Source organism: Excalfactoria chinensis, chromosome 1, assembly GCF_039878825.1.
Source record: "Excalfactoria chinensis isolate bCotChi1 chromosome 1, bCotChi1.hap2, whole genome shotgun sequence".
Classification (NCBI taxonomy): Eukaryota; Metazoa; Chordata; class Aves; order Galliformes; family Phasianidae; genus Excalfactoria; species Excalfactoria chinensis.
Window position 1 is genome coordinate 116,220,304 of NC_092825.1, and position 26,000 is coordinate 116,246,303.

Consider the following 26,000-nt stretch of genomic DNA (forward strand, 5'->3'; position numbering starts at 1 on the left):
GCCCCTATTGCCCATTTTCCTGTGCTGCTCACGGAGAAGTGGTAGAAGAAAGCAGATGAGAGAGGAAGTAGGTTTTTGTTTACTTTTAATTCTCACTGCCCTATTCTGTTATCAATAGACAATACATTTTATTATCTCCCTTATGGTAAGCCTGTTTTTTTTCTGTGATGGTGAGCCATCTGTCTGCCCTTATCTCATCTCATGAGTTTCTCACAGTGTTTCTACTTCTGAGTAGGGGTAGAGAGAGAGCAACTCAGTGGGCAGTTGGTGATCAGCAGGTCAATGCACCACAATGGCACTAATAGCTTCAGGCTGTTTTTATATACTGACAAACTGAGCCCATAAATCTGTACAGTCTTGGCACTGCTGGCACCGGTGCTTTTCTTAATAGGAGAACAGAGCCTAGCAGGATAAAAATAAGTATCTTTTGATTCTCTGGGACCTAATAGAAACCGACAAGTACACTGTGAAAAATTCAAAGGGTGAAAATTCATTTTGAAATCCCAGCCCCATGGAAATCTGCATTCCCCATTATCTTGAATACTGGAACTCAGCTCATCTCTTTCTCTCTCTGGTTCACCAGAGATGTCCACACTTCCTATGACAACAGCTAAAGTTCTTACCCCTGAGGCAAGCCCATGATCCTTCTTTATCCCCATCCTAAGTAACCACTGCTGGTTGCTGTCAAAGGTAACGTACAGAACTAGACAGCCCTTTTGTCTGAACGAAATGTTCTTATGTTCTTAGAAGACTAAAATGGTGCATGTTCTTTAACACACCATTAACTCACAGGAATAGTTATCTTGCATCAGCACAGATGGATTATCCTTGTCCAAGAGATTTTAATCACACTACAAAGTCACAATTAATTTAATGGACCTTTTCTGGTACTCCGTTTATTTATGTATCTTTTTAGATCTGTAGACAGCTCCTGTGGTTCTTAATGCCACATTATGCTGAGCTACTCTGATCTTTCAGTCAGGACAGTTTGGGACCTCATTTGTCTTTCTGGACTCACAGAGGAAATTATAGGAAGGCATTAGTGGACCATTTGCACTTGAGAACAACTTAGCCAATATAAATGAAAGTGGCATCATCTGAGCTCAACTGGGCAGATTAAACTAAATATGAAGCATCAGCACACTTAGGTGAAAGCTAATGATAGGAGGATTTTGACAGTCTATAACTTAAACATTGCAGTGAGAACTCATGAGACACTAATAGTTTGAAAAATGAAACAGGAGAGAATCTCTTTTCCCCTCAGAACAGGAAACAGCACTAGAAGGAAATGTGGATCTCAGTAACCAAACACTTTCCCTGCTGTGATCCATTCGAAAAGCAGTTAGCTCACTCGCTGCCATCATTCTTACTGCAGTGATGTTATAGGGCCTCTGCCTCTGTTTGCTTTCTAATTTCAAACCTAAATTTACTCATAGGTCCTATATACACAGGAATGAAAATGTCAGCACTGAGAGCTGTGACTGCTAGCAGCTTGGAAACAAAAGATCTTTCCCTTCTATCTGGGGAGACATTGGCATATCCACGTCATCATCTGCAAGCAAAACATTTCACATATGGCATCGATGGTAATGTCAGTGACATACCTTGTGCCTGATCTCCAAAGACCTGCATAGAGACATAAACTGAAGAGTGCATGAGCTGAGGAGTCTTGGTAGAAACATTTAACTGCAGCTGAAGTCCAGAGCATGTTTTCTCAGAGATTTAATAGATCTGATCACTTCCTCAGAGGCTGTTTCTCCTTCAGCAATTTTGCATTATCAGAAATTCATCTGCCTGGACAACAGTGTGGCAATTCTCATTTCAGATGGGTCTGGCACATAATGACTACAGAACTGCAAAAATGCAGGAGGCTGCAGAAACTGAGGGACTGCAGAGGTTCCAGTTTCGTCTCTCAACTAGGACTGGTGGATTAGTAGTCTAATTGTCACTCATTTTATCTGAATATCATTTCTTCTATATGGTTGACTGAAATATACATGGGTTACCTAATAGACAGGCAAGAATGGCATGTTCTGACTAATACAAGTCACCAAGTGCTGCAGAGAAGGCAAGTCAGGAAAATGAGAAGGCAGTCAGAAACAAGGATTTTTCTTACTCAGCTGATGACCTGGAAAAAGAGAGATACTTCACTTCCTGCCACTGTTTCACTACCTATCCACTCAAAACATTCTCATATATATCTACTGAATTCAAATTAGGCATTTAGAACAGTCAGAGGATTATTTAATAAATAAAAATGTATAGGGGGAAAAATACTTAGCTTCCTTTAAAGGTGACAAAGAGCTTTGGGTGCCTGTAGGGACCTACAGAAGATAACTCAGGCCACTCAAGTGATAGTCTGACCCACTTCATAAAGCGTATAGAAACCCAATGAGAGAAGAAAAGTTTCTGTGTCTCTTAAAGATTAAACCAGCTTAATAGCTTTGCTGCTGTTTTTTATAAAGAAGGTGGGGTTTTTTGTCACTCCTGCAAGACCAGATGGAGCCCAGAGCATTTGGCCACAAAGGGAATGATATTTTTATTTTTTAAATTTAAGCTATGTCAAGCATGGTTTGAGCCTAAGCAATTATTCCAGAAAAGTACCTTTGTAGCCAGGCTGTCAGTGCCGGCTCAGGAAGGAGAGCAAAAAAAGATAAGTAGCTGCTCACACGGTCACTGGAAGTAGGCAACTGTGCAGACAGGAATGCAAAAGTCAGGAGCAACAACGTATTCAGGCAAGAGGGAACCTGACCTGTGAAGATGCAAAAGCGGAGTCCCAAATCTACTTCCCACTTTGTACCTGTATTTGTTACTAGGTCATCTCTGGCATTCCCCTCACAAGAAGGACATGGAGTTGTTGGAGTGGATGCAGAGGGCCACAAGAAGAAAGGGGGAGAAGAAAGGGCTATAGGTCAGGCCTTAACAGTCAAAGCACAACCTGACTTTTCTTCTCCAAAGCACAAGGCTTCCAAGCTTCCAGAAAAGCTTCCTAGAAGAAAGAAAAATTGGTTTGATTTTGGGAGAGAGTTAGAATTATACCCAACTGGAACAAAGCCAAGAGCTCCAAGGGAATGTGGTGAAAGCACTGAGACATTGCCAGGAGGCCCTGGGGAGGCATCTAACCCTCAATGGCTGTTGAGTTTGCTACGTTTTTGATAGGCACTTTGTGGTTTATTCATTTCTTACCCTTTTCACTCCATTTACCTGAATATCCCTGATGGCTAAAAAGAAAAACAAAAGCTCAAACCAAGCATTTACCTTATGTTGCCACCTGATGTGATATGACATACAGTGCCAGTTGCAGTCACAACCTATATTCTAAAATAACTTAATAGCGTATGTCATTACATGAAATAATATTAAAATTAAAACTTTAAAAGCAGTAGCTGCTGTATGCAAGATCCTTTCTTCAGTAGCTCTCATAGCACTCTTGTTGGAATATGTTCCTTTTTCACTGTTAATAGACACTGCACATTGACTCAGCTCCCTTCGCAGTGCTCAAAAACAGTGCAAATCACATAGCTTTGCTCCACGAATACATGGCTTCTTGAGGTTTTACTTTTTAATTGGACATATACAGTGTGAAGCTCTTACTGAGCATTTTCCCAGTTCACCACATGTGGTAGGCAACAGCAGTAGGCCACCAATTTTGGTACTGACCTTTCAATGGCCACCAGATTTGGCAGGTCAGCTCCTAAATGACTTTCAGTGAAAAGGCTTCATGTTTTCACTAAAACCAATAACCATTTTCACAGCAAGACACTTTTCTGGTTAAAAAAATAAAAAATAAATATTAAAAAAAAAGCCTTTTTACAAGAACAGGAGTGAACGAACTGTGATGACATACACTGCAGCAAGCAGTCTGTGATTGGTGTCTCACTATGTTTTAGATCAAACGAGCTATGTGTGTTTTTCCAGCTGAACCACCCTAGGTTGATTGTTTAAAATTAAGAGGTCACAACTGCATTATTCATTCCAAGATATTTTAGTAAAGAAGTTTCAGATGTGAGGGTTTTTTTAATATATAAATATGCATAAATATACACACATTCCACTGAGTGAATAGAGAAAGTAAATATACTTCTGCAGATGCTGGAAATTTTTTCTTTGGTCATATACTCTTTTTGCCATCAGATGTGTTTCATATGATCTAGGTGTGCAGTCCTATAACACTGTTATCGGAGAGCTTTGAAACTTTTCTATCAGTAATCTCAGTAGTTGACATGAAGAAATGCATCCAGGCTTTAGAGCCATTTTTATTTCCCACAAGATCATTAATCTCCTTAAGAAGAATTTGAATCACCCTGATATTTAGAAAACTGGAGAAGTTGGTTGACTAGGACTACATTCACTATTATGGACTACCTTAGCTTTTTTACAAACAGATTAATTTCCTGCATTACTTTGTAGAGTCATAGATATTACTCACACTCTGGCATTAGTAATATATTGTGCTCTCAAATCCCTTTCCTATATCTGGCACATTCGTATGAGAACCTTGCATCCTGAAGCACCATCTGTTCACTGTAAACAAAGTTAACGTGCAGAGCATTCGGCCTCTGGAGTTCAGGGCAGTAAAGATTTCCATATGTTCTAAATCTCCAATCTCCACATCAGTCCTTCTAAGATATACCGTGACTGTCTTTAAACAATACACGCAGATATTTGTACATACACTTAGCAAGAAGAAGAGAGAGGAGAAAAAGGAACCATTGTTTCATTCCATAAAATGGAATAAATTCATGGCTAATAGGTCAGCCACGATAAAACTTCAAAGTCTAAGCACTTTTCTGTATAAAACTTTGCTGAAAATGAGAAAAATGTGGAATCTACCTTATCATTTAATGGAATTTTGCTTTCAGTTTCAGAAGCTACTGTGTCTTTGAATGTGAGAATAAAACAACTCAAATTTTATTGAAAATCAAACCTAATAAGGGAGAATAAGGCAGTTACATACTACAGACTTTTTATGAAGATACTCTATTCATTGTTCATTACCTGACACTTGAACAAGCTTCAACCATCAAAGGTCATGCCAAAATACTAAGAAGCAAAATGCTACCTAAGTCATCTGCAGAAATGTGAAGATAAATCAAGAATTGGTGCCTTTGTCACGTACATCCACAAGTGCTACCACTGAATGTACTGAACTTTCCTCTTCATACCTGCAGGGATAACAAATAGCTTGTCATGTTAACTCCAGAAATGTAATTAACATTAATAGTTATGTAAAGTAAGCCATTACTTTCAAAGCATGATAGATGCAAGCATAGTTTCTTAACAGTAATGAGAGTTCCTATCTAAAATCATGGCAGTTCATCTTAAATGACTCACTTGATACTACTTCTACACTTCAACCAGTATGGGACGCTGAGTCAACCCAAGTAATGTCATTGCTCTCGCAGAAACAAAGTCCTCAGAGGCAGTTTTCCAAAATAAACAGTCTTTCTCCTAATGTGAAAGAGCATGTCATACAATCACAAAATTGTTTGAAATTTATGGATTTAATTCTCACTGTGGAAAACTTTGGTCTTTGCACATTCCTCTTTATAGATATAAATATTTGTGATGACCTCGGGAAATCATGTTTCCTTTGGGAATTATATTTTACTTTTAGTATATGTGTCTTGGCAGAGATGCTGAGTAGAGTTGAAAACCCAACAACTCAGCAAAAAATATAACATTTCTTTTTTTACAAATCTAGAAATATTTGTGTTGCATTTTCCAGTGGACTCAAGTTCAGCTCTTGAAGCAAAAAATTTTGACAGTACTGCATCCAAAATTCATCACTGTCTTCTATAGTATGAATGACACTGGTTTAAAGACATAAAATATTTATTGTAATATTCAGAAATGCTTTTTGACTAAGTAACAAGATCTGCAATGTATACAGTTATACACAGCCTAAAGCATCCAAACTCCCTGTAGGAAATAATTTCTTGCTGAGAAAGAGCAATAAATTTGTCCATGGTATGCACATAGACAGTGAAAATGTCTTGATTGCACTTTCATGTCAGAAGGATCAGTTAGAAGAAAAGATCTAACAACAGAAATGAATAGTGAGATACAGACACTAGCAAGCAACAGATGGAAATTGCTGGAAGACAGTTATGATTAAATGGAAAGGGAAATCTTTACAGTTAATATGGCAGAAAATCTCTATGGGCATTCAGCCACTTGTGTATTCTTTAGATATATATATATTCCGTGAGTTCTTTGAGTTCATATAGACTTCAGACTCTACGTTTGCTTCATTGAATTGCAAAATACACAGAAGAGACATAAAGTCTCTTGCAAAGAACCTACCATATACATAAAATGTATAATTCTCTGCTTCACTCTGAGTGAAATACCTGACATCTTAGCGACACTGGTAGAGCAGAGGTAGCTTAACACAGTGCACTTGTGTTTACTTTGCCATTTCTTTTGCCTAGTGATCCTAGAGCCTATATGAATCAAAGAGCACTGGGAAGTTAGCACAGGTTGGTTTTTTTGTTTTTTTGCTTGTTTGGTTTTTTTTTTTTCTTGTTTTTCATTAGTGGTTTACAAATATTTTTCCCTCCTTTCCAGTGATTTTGCGTAACAGTTTGAATTATTTATATATTTATGCATAACTAATCTAAAACATTTCACATATTTATATGAGGTGCAAAGTGCTTCTGAATAAAACGACAAAATGTAGAAGTATGTGTAAGTCATTAAAAGAAAAAAGGAAAGGTAAACATAATATAACATTTCTGATAATAACCCAGGAGGGTGTACCTCCTCAGTGAATGACACAGGCAAGCTGACAGACAACATACAAATAGAAGGCTGAGGTACTTGACAACTTTTTTGCCTCTGTCTTCTTCTCTGCTCAGCACGCAGTCCTCAAATGTTTGGTTTGGTAGGAGCAGACTGGGAAGCAGTGTCCCTCCCACTGAAAATGAAGATGAGGTTTGTGACAACCTGAGGAAACTGAATATCCACGTCTATGGGTCCCAGTAAGATGCATCCAAGAGTCCTGAGGGAATTAGCTGATGTAGTCACCGAGGCACTCCCAATAAAATTGGAAAAATCATGGCAATCAGGTGAAGTCCCTGGTGGCAGGAAAAAGGCAAAGTCACACTTATTTTTAAGAAGGGTAAAAAGGATGACCCCGGGTATACTAACGTCTCAGTCTCACCTCTGTGCTGGAAAAGATCATGGAGCAGATCCTCCTGGAAGCTGTGCTAGGGCACATAGAAGAGGGGGAGGTGATATGGGAGAAACAGCACGGTTTCACTAAGGACAAATCCTGCTTGACCAATCCAGTGGCCTTTCGTGATGCTGTCACTGCATCAATGGACAATGGAAGAGACACCAATGTCATCTATCTAGACTTCAGTAAGGCCTTAGACACCGTACCCCTGAACATTCTTCTCTCCAAATTGGAAAGACATGGATTTGAAGGGTGGACTGTTCAGTGGATGAAGAACTGGCTGTGGGATCGTCTAGAGAGTGGTGGTCTGTGGGGGAAGATGTCACCAAAGAGCTTATAAGACTCTTTGATAGACTTTATCACTGTGAAACCCCAGGAAACCAGAGTGTGAGACAAAGAGCAAGTGGTGTCTGCTAGTGTCTAAGGGTAGACAGGAGGTTCTTTTTATATGCATTGTTAATTTTGTCACTCTTAAGAAACCTTTCATCCTTTATCACTGTTGTTTGGGAGAAGCTGGGGCCAATTAACTGATTAGAGGAACTGCTAGAGGAACAAGGATTTCTTGTTTGAAGTGAATGGTATGTAATATATACATATATATATATGTTGAACACAATAAAGGAGAACTATTCTGATGATTCAAGAAACTGTGAGAGTTTCTTACTCGACTGAATGCCAACAGTGGTCAATGGCTCAGTGTCAACATGGAGATTAGTGATGAGTGGTGTTCACCAGGGGTCACTGCTGGGACCTATACTCTTAATATCTTCATCAATGACATTGACAGTGGGATTGAGCACACCCACAGCAAGTTTCCAATGACACCAAGAGGGATGGGATGCCATCCAGAGGAACCTATACAGGTTCAAGCAGTGGGCCTGGGAGCACCTCATGAGCCAAGTGCATGGTCTTTTATCTGGCTTGAGGCAGCATCCACTACCAATACAATCTAGGGAATGAAAGAATTGAGTACAGCCCCACCAAAAAGGACCTGGATGTACTGGTGGATGGAAAGCTTGACATGAGCCAGCAATGTGCCCTCACAGACCAGAAAGCCAACCATATCCTGGGCTGCATCCAAAGAAGTGTGGCCAGCAGGTCGAGGGAGGTGATCCTGCTCCTCTACTCTGTGCTGCTGAGACCTCAGCTGGAGTACTGTGTCAAGATGTGGGGAGACGTGGATCTGTTGGAGCAGATACAGAGGGGGGCCACAAAAATGATCCAAGGGATGGAACACCTCCCCTGAAAGAGCTGGGGCTGTTCAGGCTGGAAAAGAGAAGGCTCCAAAGTTACCTAAAAGCAGCCTTTCAATATCTGAAGGGGAGCTACAGGAAAGAGGAGACAGACCCTTTAGCAGGGCCTGTGCTGATAGAGCAAGGGGAAATGGCTTCATGTTTAAAGAGGATGGATTTTGGTTAGATACAAGAAAAAAAGTTTTTTATAGTGAGGGTGGGGTAAGACATTGGAACAGATTGCCCAGAGATGTGGTGGGTGCCCCATCCCTGGTGACTTTCAAGATGAGACTGGATCAGGCCCTGGGCAACCTAATCTAGCTATACATGTCCCTGTTCATTGCAGGAGCACTGGACTAGATGGCTTTCAAATGGTTCTTCCAACTCTAAGAATTCTATGATTCTATGATATCCCAGACTCCCGTGCTTCAGTAACAGAAGACTTGCTTTTGAACATCCTGTCACAAGTAAATTGTTACAACATACTAGAGAACCAAAAGAGAGAAAATTTAATCATTTTATTACTATGAAAAACCTGCTGGTGTTCTCAGAGGGACTCCACAAGGAAAGAGTAAACAATCAGCAGAGGGTCCCTATCTCAGCAAAGCATCCTGTAATCTGTCCATGCCTACTCCCTCCTCTATATCAGAACATGTCAGAATGAGCCTTGAAGCCAACAGGGTATCATCCAGAATAAATTGTGTCTTTTGTCTTCAAACATTTGCTGCTGTTTCATGTGCATGTTTTGTATTTCCCTCAAAGCATGCTGCCCAACTTGTTCCAAGTCTGCAGCATCAAAAGCTTGGATGTAACATTCTTGAAAGCTGCACTGCATGTGGGCAGGTTACACTGATGAGGCCACAAACACATTTGTTGTTTAATATAATGTTCACTGCACTGAGTTAACCCTCTGTACAAGTGAGGCTTTATTCTCCTGCACAGGCACTTTACTGCAAGATTCACAGAATCAGAGGGCTTAGAAGGAACCTTTGGAGATCATCTGTTCCAAACCTTTTCTAAAGAAGTCTCCCTGCAATAGGTTGCACAGGAAAGTCCTGATTATCTCTAAAGTGAGTCCTGATTATCTCTAGAGAAGGAGACTCTTGAGCCTCTCTAGGCAACCTGTTCAGTTCAGGACCAAAGAAGGAAGAATTATTTGTGATATTTTGCATTCCAATACAAAATGAGGAAAATTTCATCAAAATCTCATGCATATTTGGTATATCTGGGGTCTCCCACACTCTGACAACTACAAAAAACCCAGATACTACATCACACCTGTCCTAAACCCTGTCCCAAAGGGAGGATTTCTCCCTTACCTAATAACTCTGCAGCTGAGCACCATTCAGCATCTCCAGCAAAGATTCCAGGCTAAGTTCTCCAGCCTTCAGCTAACAGTACTGCCCAAATCAGGGCAAAAAAAAAATCTGATCTGCGACTTCTCACAGCTGTGATCATTTGGAAGCTTTGACCATAAGATCAACAGACAGAGAAGATAGTCTATATGTTACACATAAAAAATCTGCTCTGCTGCCTGAAGATAATGTACAAAATGTTTCTGCTTCAGATTCTAGCATCTCAAGCTGAACGTTTTTAATCATCTGAGTATTGGCCTTCATTTTTATCTTTCCTTTAAGGAGAAACACTTCCCCTGAAGGATTTACACTTATGTTGCTCATTTACACAGTGTACCCTCAATAACCTCACTTGGTATCAACTGGAATTCATGGGAGTCAGAAGAAATACAGGGCATGACAATACCTCAAGGTATCATCCAGTCTGGTCCAAAACTACTCCAAAAATCAAGATCACAAATCTGTCATTCAGACATATGTCCAATATCTTTTTGAGAAACTCGAGTGACGGAGATTTCACAGCAACGTATTCCAGCACATGTCTACAGCTGAAAGGACTTTCCATGTATATTCTGCACAACTCTGTCATTTAACTGTGTGCTGTTGAGAGTTTATTCCCCTCATTTTTAGATAATACTTTTCACATGCTTTTAAGTCGTATTCATGATTTTTCTCCTTTTTATGAATAATCTGGATTCCTTCACTATTCTCTGAATATTCTGTGTTCAAAGTATTTCAGCCATTGCATTTGTAGGGGTTGGAAGGGACCTCTGGAGATCAGCTAGTAAAGTCATCTCCAAGCAGGAGCCTTACCTGAAGCAGAGTGCTGAGATTTGGTATTGGTTACTAAGTTAAGGATCACCTCTGGGTAGAAAGAACTGGCTTCTGCATCTCGGACTGTACTCTTTTTTTATACTTATCTAATCTTGTTCATAGCTGAAAAGCTTTGACGACTTGCTTTCACTGTGTAAGTCACTGCTTTCATTGGTCATTTTCTACACTAGTGTTCCCCATCTAAACTTTATTCAGTTCAAAGTGTTCCTCCATGTTGCATTTATTCAAATGAATTTTCCTACCAGAATATGGGGTAATTTTTTTAAGTCATAGAAGAACTGTAATTTTTACATTCAGTTTCACCATATGTTTTTGGGGTCCTTTCCCTAATTTGTTAAGATAATTTTTACTTTTAATTCTATACTTCACCATGATTGCTATACCTGCAAAGTATACTCTTTTTCTTCCATTCTTGTTTTGTTTCTATGCTTTTCTTTCATTAAGACCTTAATAGAAGTATGAAACGTATCAAGCCATTGAAGAACTTTACAGTAGTTTCAGCTAATTCTGATTTTCCTAGTTTCTTTATAAGACTATTATGAGAACAAGATATAACTATGTCAAAGACCTTCCTCAAGGCCTTTGAAAAAAGATCACATTCTGATTAGTGCTTATCCCCAAGCACGAGATTAAACCAGCTGTCCTGTTGTTATGTTTTCTGAAGATAGAGGTGCTGTCAGTGAGCTTTCGAGACCTTCCTCAACCTCCAGCAGTTCTCAGCAATAACTGCTACAGGTCTCAAGTTACCTCTGCCAATATACTGCTGTGCACCATGAACAATAAGACTCCAACTTCTTGAAGCTGCTTTGGCAACTGAAAAGATGTCACCATTTCTTATGGCAAAGCACCAGTTTAGCAGGTAATGATGCTTTAAAACATTCTCTTTCAGCCATTTTTAGAGAAATCTTTCTGAATTTTGGATTTCTACAGCGTTCCTTCTAGCAGCCAAACGCTATCAAATCTTCAGCTACCTTTTTATTTATTTATTTATTTTATTCACTGCTAAAGATGTTCAAAGAGTGAGTCAAATGCATAACAGTGTACAGGGGTATTTTATGACAGTGTGTGATAGCACCTTTGTACCACTGGATTTCACTAGACAATGAAGACATTAACTCAAAATGCTGGTGTGAACACAGAACCTCAACACTGAATAAAATGCAACATCCTGCCAGACTTTTCTCAGTTGCCCACATACTATAAACATAATCTGTTACTGTTTTGATTCAGTAATTAACTTTTCCAGCAACAAATGGCTGTGAGAATTTATTGTCTTTTGAGGTAAGCCATTACAATGCTCAGACATATATCAGTAGTGGATTTGGGTAACTACCTAGGTATTCTATTGCAACAGCCATCCAACATTCTACCATTGGTTAGAAACAATAATTTATGCAATGCAAATTTAGAGGCTCCATAATACATTAAGGACTTTAAATAATTCATTGTATGCAGACAACAAGCAATATAACATTTTAGCCCTGAGCTTAGTTTGCTATGCTATACCCACGATCGCTAAAAGAGATGGCATGAAGTACAAGGATTTGGTTTTTGTATCTGGATCTTTGTTAGTTTGAAGTCCAATTTGAAGCCCTGGCCAAGCTGTATTTATACAGTGCTAAAATGTCTGACTGTTTGGGAGCTTCTCAGTGAAAAGTAGACAGGTCTCTGGAAATTTCCTGGAGTGGAATTCTGCCATCTTACATCTTTGGAAACTAGGATGGCTGCTATTCCTGCTGAGATTTTGTCACCTAAGGGAAAAATATAGAAAGAACAACTCACATAATTTCCAGAATATTTAAGACCGTATCCTTTAGAACAGTATGTTTTCATTTCCACAGATATTATCCATTTTTTTCCACAGAAATTCTGACAAAGTAAATTCAAATCCCTTAGGTACTTAAATATATATATAATATATACATATATATATATACACAGCTATAACTATGTATAGGAATACACAGATAGAGATGTAAATACATACACAGATTTGTGTACTTATATATGCATGTATGTTTACATATATATATATATAAACACCTGTGTTCTTGATGGAAATGTTTTCTGTCACCACTTGTAGGTGTCTCTTGATATTTAAGGCATCTTGAAGTATTCCATATGTCCTCCAGCTGTTTTCTTGGATGGACAGAATCTCCTATGTATCTTATGCAAGATCTGCCAGACCCTATGAATGTTTCATACATGCTGGACCATGTGAAATGGTCCTAAAAACCTGTGTGAAGGCATCTGCTCTGCTTTCTGGATGTCTGATGTGATGAGTGCCTCAAGTTGGAAATACTGGAGATGGCTACAGCCCATGCAAGGTATGATAAAATCAGAATTTATCATAGAAAATAGATGTGTGCATGCTATATAGCCCTGTGTGGCTCTGCCAACATTTTCAGAAAATATTATATTGATTGTACATAAGTTGGGTATAGTACAGCTTTGCTGCAAGGATAGACATGCTGGACATGCGTTGTTTCATAAGTATATCCATGCACATTAATCTTTGTTTATTACGAGTCATCATCAAGTTTGGATATACATATTATTTCTGTTCAGAAAATCCCTGAAAATAAATCTTAGTATACAGGAATAAGTCTAGAGGGATGACTTAAACTGGCCTTTACATACAAGCGTATGACAAAAGATTACAAAGAAAGAGACTGAATGTTTGTCATGTGACTTTCCCAGCAATTCATTCTGCAAGTCAATAAGGAGCTTGTTGCCACAGGGTACTAGTCAAAATTTACATTAATAAGGCAATTTAACTAGGATGGAATCAATGGGGGGAAGGAATGTGTCAATTAAAATAATCTGATGGGGAAAAGCATAAATTAATTTGAATCCTTTCAATTTTCCATTACTTTTTGATGTTAAAGAATATTGTTTCAAATATGATTAAAATCAAGTTTGCTTTGCATTGGCTCACTTTGCTTAGCTATATAATACATGCAAGCTACCATTCCATTATGTTACTATTGTGTATTTTCTATTATAATATCTGGATGTTATCAGAATGAAACGATTAAATGGTTCTGAATCAAATTTTGCATTCTGTGGGAAGCTTATCAGTGATTTTATTATTATTATTATTATTATTTGATTCTGAATTAAAGCAAGTTTAAAAGTGCTCGGATTTTCCAAAATCTGAAATTATAACTTTTATCAGTTTGAGGGAGGGGAGAGGAGGAGAGGAGCGGTGAGATCTTCAACCATTTTCTGTAAAGGAAAAGTTTGCAAGACTGTATACAGTAAATATGAATTACAGTATTTCCATCAACTGAAATACTTATCCATACAAGACAGGTGAGCCTTGCAAGTGTCCCTATGTTCCAGATCATGCACAGTATTGTTAATAATACTAACTGCCATCCAGTAGTTTCTAGAGATAAGAATGCTCAAATTACAGGTGAGAATGGGTGCTTCAGTGCATCCTTTTCTGAGGACAACAGCTCAAGTAATGTAGCTGAGGATGACATCTGCAGTGTCAGCAGTGGTCTGTTCACAGTGTCTCTGCTACTCTCTGATATCTGTGGATACACAGCGAACCTATGCCTCAGGAGGCAGGGCCTTCAGACCCAGCAGCCTCTCACCTTATGCCTGGTGGATATGTTTGATGTCCTCTTTAGTGCTGCCTTTGCTTCCCTTGCACAAGTGCAGCCATCCTGTGTTTGTAGGAGAATGTGTCTGGACCAACCACATATGTGGCAGTCTGGGCAAATATACAACTCCAAATTCCTGCCTGAAAAATACAAGGAGGACAGAATTTTAGTGCTCAGAAGTGAAAAGGCAACTCAGAAGCATGCTGTTAACTGTGAGTTCATGATGAGAGATTGCAAAAGAAAAAAATATCACAAATGTCTCTAGTTCAACCACAAACACTGTTGTGGTTTGACCTGGAAGGTGGCTCAGCACCACACAGTCGTTTGCTCACTCTCACTCCCTGCTTGCCAGTGGGATGGTGCAGAGAATCAGAGGAATAAAAAGTAGGACTCTGTGAGCTAAAACTATTTACTAAGGCAGAGGAAAGCATAATAGTTATGGCAATATTTATAAATATATAGGAATGTATATAGCAAGTGGTGTCCAGCTGGCCCGCAGCAAGTGGAAGAGAGAGATGAACTCCCACTCCCTTCAAAACTCCAACTGCATGAAGCCAAATGGTAAGGAATATCCCTTTGGCCAGTCTAAGTCAGCTATGCTAATTCTGTTCCCTCCCAGCTCCTTAGTCCCTTCGCTGAGAATGCCCTTGGCTCTGTGCAGCACTTCTTAGCAGCACCTATAAACATCAGTGTGTTATCAGTTGCTTTTCTCCCAGAACCAAAACATCAAATCAGACACTCTGAAGAAAACAATTCCATCCCATCTGAAACTAAGACACTCATCCACAGTGCAGTGCCAGGCTGAGAGCAGGAGGTAGCCAAAGGCACATGTCATGCAGCAGCCTTCAAACAATTAGCATTTACACAGCTCTCAAATTCTTTGCAAAGATTTTTTATCCCTCTTAACCTCTCTTCAGCTCCATTTCCCTACGGGTGCCCAAAAAGTCAGCAGACAAGCTGCAAAATGTATTTCTTGCTGGCTCCAGTCTTTGTCAGGAACACAGGTGCTACTTTAGTGGCTCCCTATAGATGCTCTTTGTGCCTAGCAACAAAAAAAAACTGATTTTTTCTGACAGCAAATTAATTACAGGGAACTCTGAGAAATAGAAAGGACAAATGCAGAGTGCCTTGCTTCATCTTCTGGGGCAAAAGTATAACCAGTGTTTGCATGTGCTTTCTTTTCCCTCCTATCAGTAACAGTTTATTCCTACACTGTCTTCATCTAAAGGGAGAGTTGAACCTGACTTAACTTATCCACTTGGGGAACACACTACTGCATGCAGCATTCAGTTAAGCCCCACTGAAATCATATAAAATCAATGGCACTTCTTTGTCCACCAGGGGAAACTGTGGTTCAGCTCCTCCCCTTCTCTCATGTCCTACTCAACAAGCATTGCTACATGGAAGCATCTGTCTGAAAGACTCTGATATAACACGGGCTTTTAGGTTTTATCCCAGAGGCAAGAGCCCCATACAAGTTTGGAGATTTCCATAAGAATTTCAGAAGTGTTACGTTTTGAGCAAACTTTGACCACTCCCAGAGGAACCGTGGATGTTTAGTCTGAAGCAGACAGCACTTTGATTTGGTATGGACAAAGTTCACGGTGAGGGCAAAGGAAATGAGCCTTATGCACAGAAAGGAGAAGAAAAAACCTCTTCTAGATGACGGACAACACAGAGAATGAATTTAGATCTGGTGAAATGCTGCTGAAGTTACACCTAAAAACACTTTCCTATAAGGCGCAACCCCTCTGTAAGACTGATAAGGACAGCGAGATGAGATTATCTCACCTAGCTCCGTATATCAGCACTGGTTATACTCAGGGCTCTTCATTACCTCTTTCAGATATTTGCTTTAGGGCTAGAAGAACATCCTGTTTTTCTCTCTTGGCCATTAAGAGAAGATTAGACAAGCGCATTATTTGGTCAGCTGAATCCCTCCAGCCTACTGAGAGGCAAATCTTAAGCACTACCCTTTCACACAAAGCAGTGTTTTTCCCTCTGTTCTTAAGAGTAATGAAACTTCAGCTCCCTGATCTAATCACTTCTGTTCCCCTTTCTTGCCATGGATGAAACGAAGTAGCATGTCTTCAAGTCAGCGGCAGAGAAGAGCTGCAAAACAGTGCAAGGTATGAAAGGGAAGAGTGGAAAGCACATGAGCAAGTTCAGAGAGGGCTTTCTCCCAGTGTTAATGCTGCAGATACCACATGGGTTCAGCTCTTGCATCTTGGAAATGTACAGCTGGGGGGAAATAATATCCCAAATGGAACAGTCATATAGGGGGCTTGAATCTGATGTGAGAACAAGCAGCAGCAAAACTGGCTGTATAATTCTGAACTGTGCCCCAGCTTGGCAGGGGCGTGATTTTGTCTTCCATCATTCCACAGCTTTCAGTGGCATCCATTTTAATACCTAGAAAAGTTCATGAGAGCAGAATGTATTCAGGGGAATAGACAAAAAAGAAATAGAGCTCCAGAGCAAAGGAACGGTATTGAAAGGAAGGAAGCAGCAAGTGTATGTTATGGATCTCCATATGTATATATGGAGATACAATATTAGGAATATCTTGAGGAACACTGGAATTTTTTTTTTAAATGGGTGTTCATTGAGATCTGACCAAACAATATTTTCACATTAAAGTGTGTAAAGGACCAAGAGGGTTACAAAAAGACAGAACAGTAAGGAGGGATTATACAGAAAGAAGCAAGAAATTCAAGAAAAAAATACAAAGAAAAGATTGCCTGAGGCTGACTAAGTCTCCAAAAGTGGAGAAAATTCACTTTCCTTAAGCTTATTCAAAACTAATAAAACACGGGATGGGTTTTCAAAAAGTAACCCCCCCTGCTGGGAGAAGTTTATATATAACAATATTAACTTCTGCGTAGCTTTTATACATAATAAAAGGCTGTAGGTAATTCAGACTATAAAGTCAAGTTTTCCAGCCTGTTTGTCTAAAGGCTAAAATAGAGTTAGCTCATTTTTAAAAATACAGATTGACAGAAGTTGTTTCTGCCATGTTCACTTAGAGAAATGCAAAAGCCAAAAAGAAAGGAAAAAAAGAAAAAAAAAGAAAAAAAAAAAAAAAAAGAGAGAGAGAGAGAGAAAATTAAAAATCATCCTATGGATTTGTCCCATTATATTTAAGGCAGTTGGTGTTGTCTTCTGTCTGCTGAATTTTGACCACTGTTCCAAAGTGACAACTTCAACTTATGCAACCACAAATAGAGGTGACTTGGTAACCACTTCCGTGACATCTACCAGGTCTGTATCCAGCAGTAGGGACTGCAGAAGGGGGAGAAGTGTGAACACAGGATCCCAGGGCTACCCTGCACAAATGTCCTATGCTGGAAGCAGACAGTTCACAGATGGATGTCCAATGTACTGCAGGGTTTGGTAGAGCAGAGAGGTGTAGTCAGGGGTCAGCCTGAACTTCCACAGTAATCTGGGTTTTGTGGGTGTTCTGTGTCACCTCAAGAAATATAATTGAATCAGTTTTTGTAAGCCATGAATGGAGTGAACAGACCAGAGAAGCTGAGACTATTTCCATTTGTTCCACACCTCCATGGCCTTCCTGCACTACGGAAATGGAAATCTGGGGAAAGAAGGAAAGAGGAGCAAAATGGGAATTAGTAATCACAGAATCACAGAATGGCCTGGGTTGGAAGGGATCCCAAGGATCATGAAGCTCCAACCCCTCTGCCACAGGCAGGGCCACCAACCTCCAAATTTAGTACTAGACCAGGCTGCCCAGGGCCCCATCCAACCTGTCCTTGAACACCTCCAAGGACAAGGCATCCACAACCTCTCTGGGCAGCCTGTGCCAGCACCTCACCACTCTCAATAGTAAAGAACTTCCCCCTGACATCCAACCTAAATCTTCCCTCTTTCAACTTGGATCCATTTCCCCTTGTCCTTCTGTTATCTACCTTTTCAAAGAGATGACTCCACTCCTGTCTACAGGCTCCCTTCAGGTTACTTCCCTTTAGTAACTCTGCAGCCTTTTTTTCTATAGGCTGAACAAGCACAGCTCCTTCAGCCTGTCTTCTTAGGGGAGGTGCTCCAGACCCCAGTCATATTAGTGGCCCTCCTCTGGACCCTCTACAACAGCTCTCTATCTTTCTTGTACTGGGGGACCCAGACCTGGACACAGTACACCAGATGGGGCCTCATGAGGGCAAAGTAGAGAGGGACAATCACCTCTTTGTGGTGCCCACCTTTCAAGTCTGTTGAGGTCCCTCTGAATGGCACCCCTTCCTTCCACAGTATCAACTGTACTACTCAGCTTGATGCCATCTGCAAACTTGCCTCGCACAAGTCCAAGTAAATGACATCAGTCACCTTCCTTTTGTCCACAAGTGCCGTCACTCCATCATAGAAGGCCACCAGATTGGTCAGGCATGACCTTCCCCTGATGAAGCTGTGCTGGCTGTCTCGGATCACATGCTCATTCCTCACGTGATCAAGCACGTTGTCCAGAAAGATCTGTTCCATGATCTTCCCAGGCACAGATGTGAGACTCACCAACCTGTAGTTTCCCAAGTTCTCCTTGCTCCCTTTCTTATCAATGGGAGTGACGTGACCCTTCCTCCAGTCATCCGGAACCTCACCTGACGGCCACGATTTTTCAGTATGATAGAGAGTGGCTCAGCAACCAAATGACAAAAGGTGAAGTGATAAGAAACTAAGAAAGATTACAGCCCAATGTTTAAGTTTAGAAAACTAGTGAAAGTCAGGCTGAAGCAACCCTTGAATCTTGTGCATGTACCAGTAACAACTTTGTTACTGTTGACTGGACTTTTAGTTCTGACACACCATTTCCCCTTTATTTAGGCCACAGATTTCCTGACTTCAAGTTTCACAGCCCTATAGGGTCAAATGGGGCTGGCACAGCTGCGTAAGTCTGAGCTGGGCTGCTTGTTCAGTGTAAATATGTCAGTTTTCTAACCTGAGGGTATTCTTCATTAGAGCATCTCATTTTCCATAAACCGTTCTTTTAAATGCTTGAGTAATCACTCAAAGTTTGGCAGATGACTATTCATGCACAAAAGTGACAATAAAAGTCCAGGGAACAGATTAATTCTCTCAGTTCTTTACAGAGATAAAGACACATGGGCTATTTCATCTTCAGGATGGGCTTTTTATTTTCTAGCCAAAGGTGGACGCTCTTCAAGTGATAGTTTGTCTCAACCCAATTATTGGAAGAGAGCTCTGAGCCAAAAATTGTTCCAGCCTCTTACAGAGTTACAGAAAGCAGGATTCATTCTGGTCTTGGACATTTATAGTTTGAACTCTTGATACAGTTTTCCCAAATGTTTTCTCCATTGATAATGAAAGCTCAAGTAAGTAACTCAAGTAAATGTTTTGGAGACCGAAAGTTAATACAGTCTCAGAAAGTCACTGTCCAAGATTTCACAACACATTAGATTGTACAGTGATTACCAGATAGCAGCTCTGTTCCTGCTCACCTCTGAAAGCAGAGTCTGTTTTATCTCATTTGGAGACTGATCTGCTGATTTTTTTGAGTATTTGGAGCATCAGTGCAGCCTACATGCATTTGATAGGCAGGGCATGAAGAAGGATTTTAGAATAACTAAGTTTCTGCAGTTCTTCCTTCTGAGATTTTTTTCCAGTCTATGATGCAAATCTCGGTTCTTTGCTGGGTGCACACCCTATGTGAGAAGGACAAGGATCTACAAGAGGAAATGCTCAAGGAATTAAAACACAAACATATTATCGAGGCAATTGAAAATTAACATTCCCCGAGGTATGGTATTGGCAAGACTGTCAGAGTGAATATAGCTCAGAGGAGCAGCAAAAGCGCTCCCAAAGGAAGAATCAGATAAAACAGCTCAGCATGAAAAGTATTCACAAAGGCATTCCTGATCACGACAGCCATTGCACAGGAGAGGGATCAAATCCATGTAATAGCTGAAGTAAAATCTGCAGTGGGAGCTCAGGAGTTCCTCAGCACTGGGGGATCTTCCCAAGGGAGAGACTTAGCATAAACAGTCATTGTAGATGAGCTAGAGATGCTGCCTGAGACAGCATGAACAAATTCACCTGAGAGATGCTGTATAAATATTTGAAATGGAAGAGGAGCTTAACATAAGAGCTGTTTCAGCCATTAAAGCTTACACCAGAGTTGTAAAGCAGGAGAGGCCACAACTCTGTGATAAAACCAAAGTGAGAGTCCATGCTGGGGAAACACCACTTGGTTTTCAGCTAGTCTGGAACAGCAGTACCACCTACAACGCCTTAGTCTCCACACGTCACACTCTAAAAAAGCCAGAGTTTGAAGGGACAACTCTCTGTAATAATGATGACATCACCATGGAATGAAATAGGTCTTGACATCTTTGGGAGCACCACACATTTTCAAAGACTTCTATACACTTGTGAAAATTAAGCCAGAGAAAGCAAATAAAACCCCAGGCAGAAATTAAGGATGGCCTAAGACTCCTCATACATACCATGCCAGAGGGAAAGGGAGGGCCCTGCTGATGCCAAAGTGCTGATGCAGAACGCTTGTATATCATTTTGGAGGTGTGGGAGCCCCTTGGCTGCCACAGCAGCCTCAGTGCCTCAGTGGTGTCAGACCTGTGAGAGGCCTGATGGTTTGTTTCCCAGGCTGTGTGCATTGACATAGAGGCACTTCAGCTGGGCAGTTGGTCTTGTCACCTTCTTGGAGGATCACTCCATAATTCCTCTGAAGCCTCCCTGTTGCCTTCATCGTCATAAAATGCAGCAGGTCTTGGTCCCCCACCTCCACCTGCAGCAGCAAACCCGAATCTTCCACAAGGAGAAAGGCTGCACCCCCTCCTTGCCCCGTTCGCCCTTCCTACACGCTGTGCTCCCTGGGAACACCCCCTCTACCCACAGGGGTCTGCCTGTCTTCATTCCCATATCTGCCCACAGCATGTCAGGGCTGTGTCTGGGCACAGGGTCAGCACTTCTTGCTCAGGAGTGCTGGGGTTTGCTTTTGCTGCAAGAATATTCTAATGCATATAAACATTTCCCCCATTTCCCTTTACCTGCAGTCACCCACAATCCCCAAGTGCACTTCAGCAACCACTAACTGGAATAAAAGCTGGTGGTTGGCTGTAACATGTCCCTCCTTCTGGTTTACATGTTGTGTCTCCCTGTGCTGCAGAACACTGTGACAAGGCTTCTGTATTGTGGTGGTTGTTCCTGGCAGCAGGGTCACCCTGCTGGCTCACGGCCAGCCTGCTGTCCACCAGGACACCCAGGTCCTTCTCCTTCTCCATGTCTTCCTTGTGCTGAGGTGCCCAAAACTGAACACAGTACTTGAGGTGAGGCCTCACCAATGCCAAGTACAGGGGCAGAATGACTTCCCTAGTCCTGCTCACCACACCATTCTTGATACAAGCCAGGATGCCATTGGCCCTCTTGGCCCCCTGGGCACATTGCTGGCTCATATTCAGTTGACTGTCCATCAGCACATCAAGGTCCCTTTCCATCAGGCAGCTTTCCAGCCACACCTCCCCAAGCCTGTAGGGTTGCCTGGGGTTGTTGTGACCAAAATGCAGGACCTGACACTTGGCCCTGTTGAAATTCATTCCGTTCACCTTGGCCCATTGATCAAGTATATCCAGGTCCCTTTGTAGTGCCCTTATCCCCTCAGGCAGATCAACACTCCCTCCCAACTTGGTGTCATCTGCAGACTTACTGAGGGTGCACTCAATCCCTTCATCCAGACCATTCAGATCTATGCTAAGATTGTGCTGGTATATCATTCTAGTAACAGACAGCTAGGTCCAGAGAGATTCCAGGCACATCTGTCTCCAAATGTAATTAGGGGAATTCCACAATTCCTATGTATTCGATCTACTAAGGAGCAGACTAGAAGTGTAAATAAGTTTAATTGAGAGCTATCTTCATTATACTTATCTTTCTAATTGGATTTAATTAAATCAGTCTGTGTTAAGGATCTCAGTGACATGGTACACCACTTACATACTCATGCTTTATTTCTATATTTCACTCAGTCTAAGATGAGGCTCATGGACAACTCAGCTCTTCACTGAGCCCTCCAACAGACCTGTTTCTGAAGTGAGTATGAAGCAGACACTAAACACAAAGGAGATTCAAGGCATTCCTGAACAGCTAGGACACTGCAAAAACAAAACAAACAAACAAGCAAGCCAAACAGTGGTAAGTACAGTGCTGAAGTTGCAGACAGACTGAAAGACTAGTGAATAAAGGTAGTGTTAAACATGTCTCCCAGGCAGAGCTTCTCAGTATCCTTTCAAGTACAACAGGGAAGAAGGCAACAAGGAGACTTGTATGGAGATTAGAGCAGAAGTGTCCACAAAGATCAAAGGATATACAAACAGTACTTTTGGCTGCAGACATGGTCAGGCAGCATTTGGAAAGAGGAGGTTTTCAGGAGAAAATAAAGGAGAAATAGGAATAGAAAAAGAAATGGGGCACACAAAAAAATGCTAATAAGAAAGAAGCATTTGCATGTACATCTTTGAGATTGGAATACAGGCAAACCAACAAAAAAAGTTGTGCAGAATAGCACAGACACTGCTATTGAGAAGTGCCGGATACCTAAGAGTGAAGGAACTTGACCTTGAGTTTTACAGTCCACTGAGACAAATAGCACTGTAATGAAATTCTACACCCTCTGTGGCATGCAGCCCTTCAGTTGTGTCCAGCAAGGGACCATGGATTGCCTTAAGAACTGGCTCAGAGAACTGGTGGGAAAAGCAGGAGCTGAGGGGGGAAATTCTCTAACCATTGTGTTTCTGAGAGGAAGGTATTGGGGAATGTTGCCTCTTGCTCCATTTCATCTTGACCAGGTCTGACTTGCTGAGTGAAGAGGAACACATGTTCTGATTTTTAAAAAGCAGAGTATTCCAAGAAGATGATATAGTTTATATAGAAGAGTTCACACAGACAAAAGAGGCTGTAGCCTTAAAGACACAGATCCTTTCAGAATAGCTTTCCTGGACTACTAGGCTGTTCAGTCCCACTTCCAGTGGGAAAACACTCACATTTCCTCACAAGCCTTTCACAGTTACTTGTCATTCTCTGCTCTTGCCTTCCTTGTAGACTATTAACACTTAATAGGGTTTAATTTATTAGTAAATTGAGCTTCAATTGCTATAAAATAATAAGCAAAGATACACTCTTTTTTTCTTATTTTGCTTATTCTTAGATGAATCACTGATGCAACACCAGCTACTAAAGGATGCAGAGAACATCTGCATGTCATGTACTTTAATGTACCTCATCCAGTTCAGCTCAGTAGGGCAGATTTCACACTCTTTACCCTCTGGAGAACACTTGTACCACACAGATAGAATGTTATCAGAAGGAGCAAACCTGTTGGGGAAACCCATACTTCTTGCCATCAATTTGAGGAGTGTTAAGCAAAGTCAGATCTTTGCAGAATACAGTCAACGCAGAAATTTCCTCAGAAGGATTGCTGTTGTCCCAGATGGGATTTCCTATCAAAGCATTTCGGAGACACCAGCCTCAGGAACAAGAATACAACAGCAGCTGAAGGCATTGCTTTGAACACCACAGGTCAGAATATGTGCAGATTAATTTATATGGAGCTGGCACATCTGAAATGAAGAAACAAATCACTGGACTATTGTCTCTGTTAGAGCTTTCCTCAAGCCTTTCCCTACAATAAAGCACTCCAATGACCCTCTTGCTCTGATGCATAGTGACACAGAATTTCAGAACTTCAAGCAAACTAGAATTCTCTAAGGTCTTGGCCTGAAATAAGAGTTCCCCTGGTGAGGAACTGAATAAGTATATTTTTCTAAGCACTCTGGGTAGTGTTCTTTAGTCTCGATTCATAAATTATTGGTGCCTCTCTGCTCTCTCTGAAGTCTCCTTCAGTGAAGGCTTCAGATCTGTGGCATCGAGGAACACACAACTGACTGTTCAGACATAAAATCTTCCCTGTTTGTTCTTCAAAAGCACCACACAGACCAAAGGCACTGAGGAGGTTTGGTTTTTTGTTGGTTTTTGTTTAAGTTGTGATACATCCCCAAAAATATCAGTGAACTGTATTTTCTTTATAGTCTCTGCTCCTAACCTGAAAATAGAAGCATGCAAGTTCAAGATCAGGTTGGATGGGGCCCTGGGCAGTCTGATCTAGTGGGTGGCAGCTCTGCCCGTGGCAGGAGCTTGGAGCTGGATAACTTTCAAGGTGGCATCCAACAGAAGCTGTTCTATGATTCTATGGAATAGAAAACATGAAATCTGCCTGCTGTTTCTCTTGTTTCAGGAAATCACTTCATATGTACAGATCTATAACTACTACATTGCAAAGAATGCATTAGATAAAAATATTGGAGATGTCCCATACAATTTAAAAAGAAAAATCAGTCTGTTCTGTTTTCTGGATACATTTCATGTGTGAAAATTTCATTTTCTTCTTATTCACTGACTTAGCTATCAAAGATGTTCCACTGGCATGTCCTGCAAAGTCCTCTTTACTGTATTAGTCTCTGGAGAAGGATGTTCAAACAGGGAATGCAGTACATACAGTAAATAGTTTTCAGTGCAATTTGATGGGAATTAAACCATCCTGAGGAGTCATTAGTTCAGTAAATTGCTGCTGCAGCATCTGTGCTTTCTACTTACATTACAGAACCGATGCTTCGATTTAATTCAGACCAACAAAACATATAAATTACTCTCAACTTTTTCTTTTACTTTTTTTTTTAACCTAAAACTGCTGTATGCCAGTCAGGTAAGCAAAATAGCTGCAGAAGACTACAGAAGACAAGCTCAGCAACTAGAATATACTCAGGCTAATTGGAAAATCAGAACATCTGCACGTTCATGAATAGTTTTCTCCTTGCTTTTACAACCTCTGTTTCAAAAAAAAAACCATAGTAACAATTAACTAAATCTTGTGTTTTGAGCTCAACCATCCTATTTTGTATAGTTCTAATGTGTACTGCAGCATTAATAGGTCACCATACCATGTGACATGTCAGACAAAGCACCACCAGGACAAACTCACATTGTTTCTTTGTTCTGTTACCATCTAGGTTTAATTGAGGACAAACTTAAGCTTCTTGGTTATTGAGAAACATAAAAATTGTTAACTTTCTGAAAGGTTTCAGATAAGAAAAAAATAAAGCTAAAATGTCATTATTTGGACACCATTCCCATGGATCTGGGTAATTTATTCAGGATCTTTAATTTGAGAGATGTCAATCCCACAACTATGCTAACAAAAATCACAATGTACACAAAAATAATAGGGTTTCAATCTAATATCTTTGATCATGCTTAAGCACTTGTGTGTTTCATTGAAGACATCGCTCTAAATTTGCCACTAAACCCATACAAGCACAAAATCATTCCTTTCCCTCCAAATAATAGAAACTTTATAGGAAATCTATCGCAAATCTTTTTACATTTATGCCAGACTTTATTCCTAGACCATCATACTAAACTATTCTAATCTGCTGCTGTTTGAAGCATTTTAATTTTGGTTCTGGGATACTTCCCCAGAGAAGTCATATTTGCTAGTTATTAGAGGGTCTAAGCTTTCATTTTGCCATGTGTGCATTGCAGCTGTTGTGCATTTATTCTTGTTGTCTACTTTTGGTCTGCAAGTACCTGAAGCATGCAGCACAAGCCAAGTTCCAAGCCATGGCAGATGACATAACTCTTAAGGGAATTATACCAAAACTACAGACAGCAATGAACACTCAGCCAATTAATGTGATCGACTATGATGTCTTTGTCATAATTATGCCTTAGAGAAATTAGCCTGGCTGTTGCCTTT